This window comes from Tamandua tetradactyla, chromosome 21, assembly GCF_023851605.1.
Source record: "Tamandua tetradactyla isolate mTamTet1 chromosome 21, mTamTet1.pri, whole genome shotgun sequence".
Taxonomy (NCBI): Eukaryota; Metazoa; Chordata; class Mammalia; order Pilosa; family Myrmecophagidae; genus Tamandua; species Tamandua tetradactyla.
Genome location: NC_135347.1, coordinates 45,930,242 through 45,939,660, shown reverse-complemented (window position 1 = coordinate 45,939,660; position 9,419 = coordinate 45,930,242). Strand labels below are relative to the sequence as shown.

At 33.9% G+C, this 9,419-nt stretch overlaps 1 pseudogene; it reads left to right on the top strand.

The window, feature by feature from the left end:
* The first annotated feature begins 3,600 nt into the window (after positions 1 to 3,600).
* LOC143665776 (mitochondrial nicotinamide adenine dinucleotide transporter SLC25A51-like) lies at positions 3,601 to 4,562 on the top strand (annotated as a pseudogene).
* Positions 4,563 to 9,419: the final 4,857 nt, after the last annotated feature.

Sequence of the window (9,419 nt, the reverse complement as noted above, 5' to 3'; positions counted from 1 at the left end):
AGGCAACTATATTTTCAGAAAATCCCCTATGTCAGCTTAACCCAAGACACTTCAGTTGAAATCATTGGGATATAGTGTGGAAAGTCAGAACATGAATCTTAAATACGAGCATTTCCTTTCCAATAGGTAGAGAAGGTGGGTTGGTGCAGATATTTTCTACTTTTCTCTTGATTAAAAAAAAAAAAAGAGCACTAGATTATTTTAAAAAATCAAAACAATCAAACTAAGAAGAAAACAGATCTTCTTAATGAAAATAAGATTGCTCTCAATAGACTGGTGCAAAAGAGAATAATTGCAATGTAGATAATATAAACTTGGTAAATACCATTCTATATCTACATAATATACAAAGTCTGATAAAGCCCACATTTCATACTCAACCGGTAAATAAATAAATAACACCTCATGTTTGAAAAATTCCTGATATATGCAATTGATAATAAAGATTAATTTAGTCTCAAGCATATGTCAGTTAATGAGTATTCTCCTTTGAATGCAATGCCAGCAATTCCATTTGTCTTCTTCACTTGTGGCTTCTCTGGTACAAATCTGCTAACATTCAGTTTTATAATGTGCAATTATCACCATTTAGTTATAGTATCTGTGTACTCTTCTATAAGTTTGTAGTCGGTTTCCCTATAATATGGTGTGGTGTTTTTGTCAGATCTCCTCAGGGCAATACTGCACAAACAAGGCAACAAATTGCCCAGCTGTAGTAGAAGTTTTCTAGTTTCTGATAAACAAATAAGTCAACTCAAGCACACTGCAGAAAGGAAAGATATCAATTCATATAAGTTTTAGTGCTTTACATTAGTATGATTTCCAGATGTTTTAATTACATATTGCTCTGCATCTCTTGACAATGAATACATTAAACTGAACAGAAAAGTTACAGCCAACTGGTTTTCTGGCAGGTGGAATAAGTTACGTTCCTTGTTTTTCCAGCTATTTACTTTTATAGCTATCAGGAGGCATACCTCCAAGATTAGAAAGTATAGCCAATAGCATACTGCATGGCAAGCCTCAGAGATTGGTGAAAATTAAATAATTTGATTCCTTTATTTTGGGATGAAAAAAGCAATGTAATAGAAAGGTCTTTTAATATACTTGTTGTTTGGAAGTAATTAAGGTCACCATTTGCACAGAACTTCTTTAGCTGCAAAATTACTTTTTAATGCTTTTATGCTTTTTCAGTAGTCTTAGTTTCCATTTGGCTTGCTTTCTATTTGCTAGTATTTATCATTTAGACATGAGAATTTCCTATTTCCCTCAAATTACTACCATCTTTGCATTATCCACAGGTTAATTACCCAGCCCAATCATTTTTTTTCCTTAGTGATTGAATATCTTGATTAAAGTATAGTATTTATGTCAGATTCCCTGTTACCCATTTCAAGAATTTCTATAAAGAGCTCTGAAAATGAAAGGAGCAGAGGATACTGGGATTGTTTGCAGTTATGTACCCAGAAAAAAACATGTTCTCAAACTTAATTCATTCCTGTAGATGTAAAATCTTATAAATAAGGCCTTTTAAATGAGAAGATACGGCAGCTGAATTAGGATGTGCCATAATCGTGTTACTGTAGGCCTTATACAGAAGGGCCGCACAAAATAAAAAACTGGGGGGAACAGTTTGAAACTGGAGGGAGAGAAGAGAAAGATGAGGAGAGGCTGTGATGTGAATTTTCTGCCATGTGACAGAAACTCCAAGAGCCAAGGATTGGCAGCAAGCAGCCCCAGAATGCCACAGTCTTCTGGGAGAAAGCATCACCTTGTCTTTGGTTTTGGACTTCCCTTAGCCTTGCAACCATGAGCCAATAAACTTCCATTGTTTAAGCCAACTTATTACATGGCATTTCCTTTGGCAGCCAGGGGAACTAAAATAGCTACCCTGGTTAACTTTAAAATAATGCCAGAGATTGAAAGATGTGTAAGACATGCTTTCTGCCTTCAAGGAGCTTCATAGATCTTGAGATTAAACTAAACTGAAAACAACAAAACATTAACTTTTTTCTAATCCCATTGAAGTGATTGCTGGAGCATAGAATCAAGCAGTAGAGAGCATACAACAATGATGTAGAAATAATTCTTCTGTTCTCTAAGACATGCAGAGCACAAAAAGAGGAAATTGGGGCCCTTGCTCACATTTTCCTATACCTGTGCAAAATTAATGGGCATCCCCTGAATTCATTTATAGGTACTTAGTAGAGTAGATCATCACAGTTTCTATGATTTAGCAATGGTGTGTGTAAATCAGAAGTAGTGCTAGTTATATTTGTGTGATAATATAGTTTCCCCAGACTATTATAATATGAAAATAGTGATTTACTAAAGGAAACTTATAAAGCAAGCTAGTCTATCAAGTTTTGTGGTTTATTTATCTCTGTTTGTTTCCCCTTTCTGAAATTGTTTATTCAAAAAACGAACTATTCTTTTTATAATTTCAAATTATTTCTAGAATTGAATATTTTATAAAAGCCCTTTTGTGATTGAAATATTTTTATTTTTGCCAATATTTCAAAACTGTTATTTTATTTCCAAATAATGGCTGATATATAATCTGATATGAAAGTTGTGACTTGAACATTGTTCCTTACTATTGTTATAACAATTATTATCAATATAACTTCTGGATAGATGTTTTAAGACTTAAGATGTAAATTCCTAGATAGTTTCTAGAAGTTGTTTTCCATTGCCATAAAATCCACTTCATACCTATTAATAATAATTTTCATGTATATGAGATTGAAAGCATTTTGCTTACATTTTAAGTATAAGCTCAATGCAACTTTAATGAGAATATCTTATCCCTTAAATAAAAGGAAATTTAATTTTCATATATAATACATATGTAGTTCATTAAACTACATAGAATCTTTAGTGAGTCAAAGATTATGATTGATTAAAGAAGTTAATCCAAAATCATATGATAAATGATTTCCACATAAAGAATAATGAACTAAACAAGTGCAATATTATTGAAAAGTACCTCTGTCTGTATGTGTGACTTGACTTGTTAATATTGTGTAAGTTGTATTCAGTTAATTCATGTAATAATAAAAGGAACCATTATTTGTATAGTTTTGAGTCCACTAGACATTAGATTGAATTTAACGGGGAAGGAGATATTTGCAAAATTATAAAAAATGCTGATTGGTTATCAAGTACATGATATATATTATGGCAAGATGGGTGTGGGAAAATGACACAATGTCATGGAGTTTGGATTAAAGTTCTGGCTTAATTTTGAGATCAAGAGGAAGTAGAGCGGCCTGGCTGGCTCACTGACCTGCGGGCGGGCGGCCATGGGGAGTGAGGTGGATGTGGCTGGGTTGATGGGAAATTCAAGTTACCACAGCTGAAGAGGGAACCTAGAATGTATTAACAATGGATGAAATTGAGAGAGATATCCAAAAGCCACCATCAGAACCAAATGGTGTCACAGTGAAACAAATTTTTGGGAGAGCAGGAGACAGTTTTTACTGCCCCTTTATCCCCATCTATAATTGTGCTAAACTGCATTCAGGTAAAGTCACACTGCTTCTAGCCCTCTGTCAAAGGTTAAAAAATCCTTCATGAAGAAGAATGTTCTTAAGCAATATGATTGATTCAGAAGCCCGTGAAAAGAGGCCACTGATCATAACCTCTTCAGAACAAGATATATCACTTCTTATTACGGATGTTTGTGAAATGAAGCATTACTTGTGTGACTGCTGTACAGCTTTCAACAATATAACAATCACTTTTCCTATTCAGAAGGTCCTCTTTTGGCAACAGCTGTATGGAATGAAAACCAGGGATGGAATACCTAAGTTCAGGAGGGATGAATTCTGAAACTTGTATCATGGAATCCTCCCTCATTAATGCAGAAGACAACTATACTGGCCCTTTTGTTTGGTCTGTATGAGGATTTTACTTTTCTTCTCCATAAGTATGTCAGTACCCTAGAGTTTGTAGCTTAGAGTGTGGCAGCAGTACTTGCAAAAACAACAAAAGCAATTTTCACTCCATTGGAAGAGTTCAAACATTGTTTCAAGACCACAAGCATCAAGACAAATTTATACACACTTAACCAGGCTTTCAGGTCACTGAAATCCCATGGAATTGGAGAGTATTATTGAGGTTTGCTGCCCATTCTTTTCCACAATGGATTCAGCAATGTCCTTTATTTTGGCCTTCAAAGTCCCATTAAAGAGTATTTGCTTACTGCAGGGACTCACAGTGCACATTTGGTCATGATTTTATCTGTGGAGGGTTGTTGGGTACAATACTGAATTCTTGCTTTTTCCATTTAGTGTTGTAAAGACACCCATGCAGTCTCAGATTGGCGAGGAGTTTCAATCTTTCTCCAAGGTTTTCAAAAAAATCTGGCTAGACCGGATAGGAAACTGACAAACCTTTCCAGAGGCGCCCATTTGAATTACCATCAGTCCCTCATATTTTGCGGAACAATCAATGTGACCTATGAATTCATGTCACAGGCTCTACGAAAGTATTATAAGTTGAGTGTCATTTATCAACAAAAAAGACCTAAAACGAATGCAGTTCAGCTTGGTTCCTAATTACCCATGTACTAGTCGGTATCTAAGCCCAGGGAAAGTGAACTATGGGCAGAACTATTTCTTTAAATTCCAAGAACAACAAAATGAAAGGTGTCAATAGGAAAATCAGGTTTTTTTAATTTTATTTTTTATTCATTTCCAAGAGCTTTAGGCTAATGGTCTGATTAATAATTGTCTATCTGATGGTTTTTGTCAAAAAACCTACTGGTCAAGATGATTCTTTTTCCCAAAATATTCTATCCTTCTGAACTGAAACATAAGTGGCCATTAGCAGGCAGAGAAAAGACTTTTAGAGCCCCCTGACTTCTTAGGTTACTTTTGTTACTCCATTTCTTACTTCTCTGCTCTTCAAAGGAGTTGCAAAGGATGATACTCATTAAACTTGAGCTCACACACATTACAGCATAGAAAAATAGCTTGTTAGGTATAAGCTTTTCATGATAAATAGGTTATATGAGTTTTGAAAATAAGCACCTATTGATGTATTATCCTGTTTCTATTTAGATGTGATAGAATCCAGTAGCTAATGAGAGATCCCATTTTGCTCTCTGAGTTTGAAAGTTTTGTTTAATTCTGAATGTGACCTTAAGCCCTGCTAAAATATCCTTATATTGATCTCATTTATTTTATTGCCAAGTGTGGGGAACTTAAATTTTGTTGTAGGCATTTGATTCTGTTAAGAAGTTTTATATTAATTGCATACAGATCAAAATCTGATTAACTATGTTTCTTTGGGTGCCAAGAGACTTTGGTGGATTTTCCCTTGAGTAGTTTTGTCATATTTCAGTAGAAGCCTGTTCCCTTGGATTGTTCCTTAAAACAAAATCACTTTTATAGATTTTTATTTGGAAGTCTATTAATAACAGTCCAGTGTTGCTGATGTTGTTGTTGTTTTTCTAGTTTCTAAATGTTACAGGGGGAAAAAAGAAAAAATAGTTTCCACCACATAGTGTTAGCTGTCTTTTTAGGTTACTCTTGGAAATAGATGTTCTTAGAATTTTGACATTTGGGACCCCAAGTTTACAATTTTATCATTAAAATAATGAGAGTTTGAAAGCACAAGATTTATTTGAAGAGTTATTTTAAGTTTTAGAAGTTGGGAAAAACCAAATGGCATACTTCCTCTTTAACACAGGTCAAAACTTATCTTTCAAAGGAATCAGATTTTTAAGAGGATTTTTCCAGATAAAAAGGCAAAATGACAATTAGCAATTAGATACAAAATTTAAAAAGTGAAACATCCTGGAGAAATGGTTTATCACGTTTTACCTCTGTAAATATTCTATACTTGGAATTCTTTTACAGGATCTGATGTGGCATTGAGAAAGTTAGATTTGTTATTATCAGTTTTTCTTCATTCTAGATAACTGCATGTGAACTGTGAATATGTACATGCCCCCACCAAAATAAAATCAGGGCCTCAATCAATAATTTACACAAATTATCAGCATATAGTCCAAAAAAGCTGTTTACCTCTAAATGCAGTATCTTCCAACTGTAAAGGATTAGGAAACATTATCAAGCATTTGCCTGGCAGTAAAGCTAAATAACTTTACAGCAGCTCTGTTTAACAGTGTTGTGCTAGAAATGGCAGTTTATTTTCGAAATCAAGATGCAGATTTAGCGATATCTGAAAACAAAAGTTTGACACCAAATAAATTCAGATAGCATCTTTTAGCCTATTAGAGTCAGTATTTGGAAGGAATTGTGTTTCAGAAATGAATGAGGAAGGAACTACAGTGTCTGCCTCGCTCCTGTGTGTGTCTGAGCACGTGCAGGCATTTCTGGGTAGCCCAGTGCATGTAGTGAGTTACCCCGGGTTGATGCCTGGCCTTGAGAATAAATTCTGCTGGGCCTTCCTTCTATGGCTTCCTTTTTTATTGTTGGCCATCACTTAAAAAAAAATTCATTGTAGTAACACATGAAACACAAAATTTCTCATTTTAGCCACTTTTATGTGTGCAATTCAGTGGTGTTATATTCACAGCATTGTGCTGCTATCACCACCATCCATTACAAAATTTCATTACTGTACACTGTTTCCTTTCTTCTTTATGCTCTGTGTAGATTATAGAAATCTAAGTTCTAAAGCACTTTTGTGAAATATAAGCGAATTCTAAGGAGAAGGCTTCTTAAATTTATGGCATGTAAAAAATAATATTTTTATTGTTTTTAATACCTACAATATTTGTTTCATTTTAACTTTTTGCATCTTTGAAGATCTTACTGCAAATACATTACTAGGAATGGTTTTATGTATCCTGTAGATTCTGTAAATTTGATAAAAGACTAAACAGAATTTATGGTAGCCCAAAGTCCGAACTTTAAAATATATTATAATGTGTTATAAATAAGTAAGAGATTCTAGCAATTGCTTGTACCTTCACTATAAACTAGTATAATAATTTTGAAAAAGCAAACTTGATTGAATAACTTCATCTGAAAAGCTTAAAAAGTGGCCTTCCCGGTAGAAATGCAGCACAGATGTTTCATGAGTGTAAGACATTTAGGGTTTTGCTTCCTATACATCATGTCTAATGCTAGCAGAAATAGGTATGGATTCTGTATTTAACACAACTAGAGGTGGTATGAGCTCTCAGGACTGCACCGCAGACTAAACACAACCTTTATATGGTGACAAATTTGTGTGTTTTATTTGTCTCATTTATAGGTGGGCCAAGGTTCATGTTTTTGTTTCAACAGTCAATATTCAACTCATAGGTTATTTATGTAATCACATGCTATATACTGTGAACAATGCATTAAACAAAATTGTGCATATATAGCCATCTTTGGAGACCTGAAAATCTCAATCTCAGTAACTATGGTAATACTCAGTGTAAGGCAATGCAAACATGTAAGGGAATAATGGGTGGTAGAGACGATATGGGAAATGGGATCTAGAGGGTTTCACATTAAGCCCATCTTGTTGAACGAACACTGGTTCTTGTAGATGAAATACTGTAGGATGAGGGGTATGCAGTCATTAATTGAAGGCTACACAGGAGATTCCATTTGAGGAAGGGATAGATACTCAGACTTGGCTTGTTTATTAAGTTTAAAAATATCTGTATTTTTTTTGTGTGTGTATAAATGCGTATCAGGACTTGAAAAGGCATTTTCCCTAAATCTGAACATTCTAGTTCTTAATGCTGTCTTTTTGCTTATTATTAAATATTTCCTTGCCTAAATGACTTCCAAATTACACAGGAATCTCTATGTATTTCCATTAAAAAACTCATTTATTAAAAATGATTAAATATACAAGATGCTTTTGTTTGATATTTCGAATTTTGTGACTATACAAGTCTAACGAAACCTCCAAGTGTTTCTGAGTTAATGTGGTTTTTTTTGGTAATTGTTTTGAATAAAATTTGGTTTTTTTGTTTAAGAAAAATCAGAAGTGGAAGTTTCCCAAATCACTTAGCATTCATGAAAAGTTGTGTTTCGCCTGTAGTATACTGGATATATCCTGGCAGTGCTGCATGGATGGACTCCATTTGCCATTTGCTCTTCTTTTCCTAAAGGCAGTAAACCTGAGAGTGACCTTATCAGTGGGTAAAAATAGTGTGAGTTTGCAGATGCTGAAGAATCAATTTAGATGCCCTCTTTGTTTTTTTCTGAGTTTTAGGTAAAAGCAGCTACCCAATGCTGAGAGTCTCCGGGAATTTGGCATTCCTTTTGCTCTAGACAGAAGAGCAGTGGTCAAATGAGAAGTTGAGTTTTGAGTGCAGCACTTCCAATGTGGTTTTGTTAAAAAATTTCATTCCTCAAAGTTCAATGTCATACAAACCAAAAGAGCTCTTGGGTTATTTTTGACAATTTTGCATATAAGAGGAACAGATGAAGAGGAACATATAAAGATGACAGTAAATAAAAATATTATGTTTATAACAAATTATAAATGCAAATTTGACCAATTATATTTGGTAGTTAAAAGTGTGACTCATTTTAAATTGTCTATTGAATTAAAATTCAGACATATTCTTGCCTTTATGCAAAATGTGTCCTGTAAATATATTACGATTGCAATATGTTACTTTAAGTATTTTATTTTTTGTGTGATTAACTGTGATATTCTAAATGTTTTAAAATGAGTTTTCCTTTCCAATTATTTAACAAAATGAACTTTGTGTGATAATTTAAACATATAAAATGAATAATGTAAATGTTCAATGCAAAGCTTCTTTTATATTCCCTTGTATAAGAATTTGGTGTTCAATTATTTCATCATTCATTCTTTTGGAAGCAAAACACCGATTTTCATTTTTAATTCATTTTATAGCTGTATTTTGAGTTTCTTTCTATTATTTGCATAAACTTTTTAACCTTAAAGGTTTTCATTTGTATACACTCAGTTTTGTTTATTGAAGTGCTCCCTTATTAGCCTAGTATCCTGAAAATTAATAAAAAATACTATGTTTTTACTTGCTGCAAGAAAATGAATCTTACAAAATTTATTCTTGCTGTTTACCAGATTTCTTTTAATTTACTTGACAATTCCTTTATAATGCTGTTTTAGTTTGCTAATGCTGCTGTAATGCAATATACCAGATATGTAACAGCTTTTAAAAAGGGGAATTTATCAAGTTGTAAGTTTATAGTTCTAAGGCCATAAAAATATCCAAACTAAGGCATCCCGGAAAAGATACCTTGATTCAAACGAGGTCGATGGGTCCAGAACACCTCTGTCAGCTGGACAGACACATGGTGGCATCTGCTAGCTTTCTCTCCTGGCTTCTCACTTCCTAAGGATCCTCTGGGGGTGTTCTCCTTCTGCATATCCAAGATCTTTGGCTGTGTGGGCTCTCTCCGCTGTCCTGGTTCTAAAGCGTTTTCCAAAATGGTTCTCTTTTA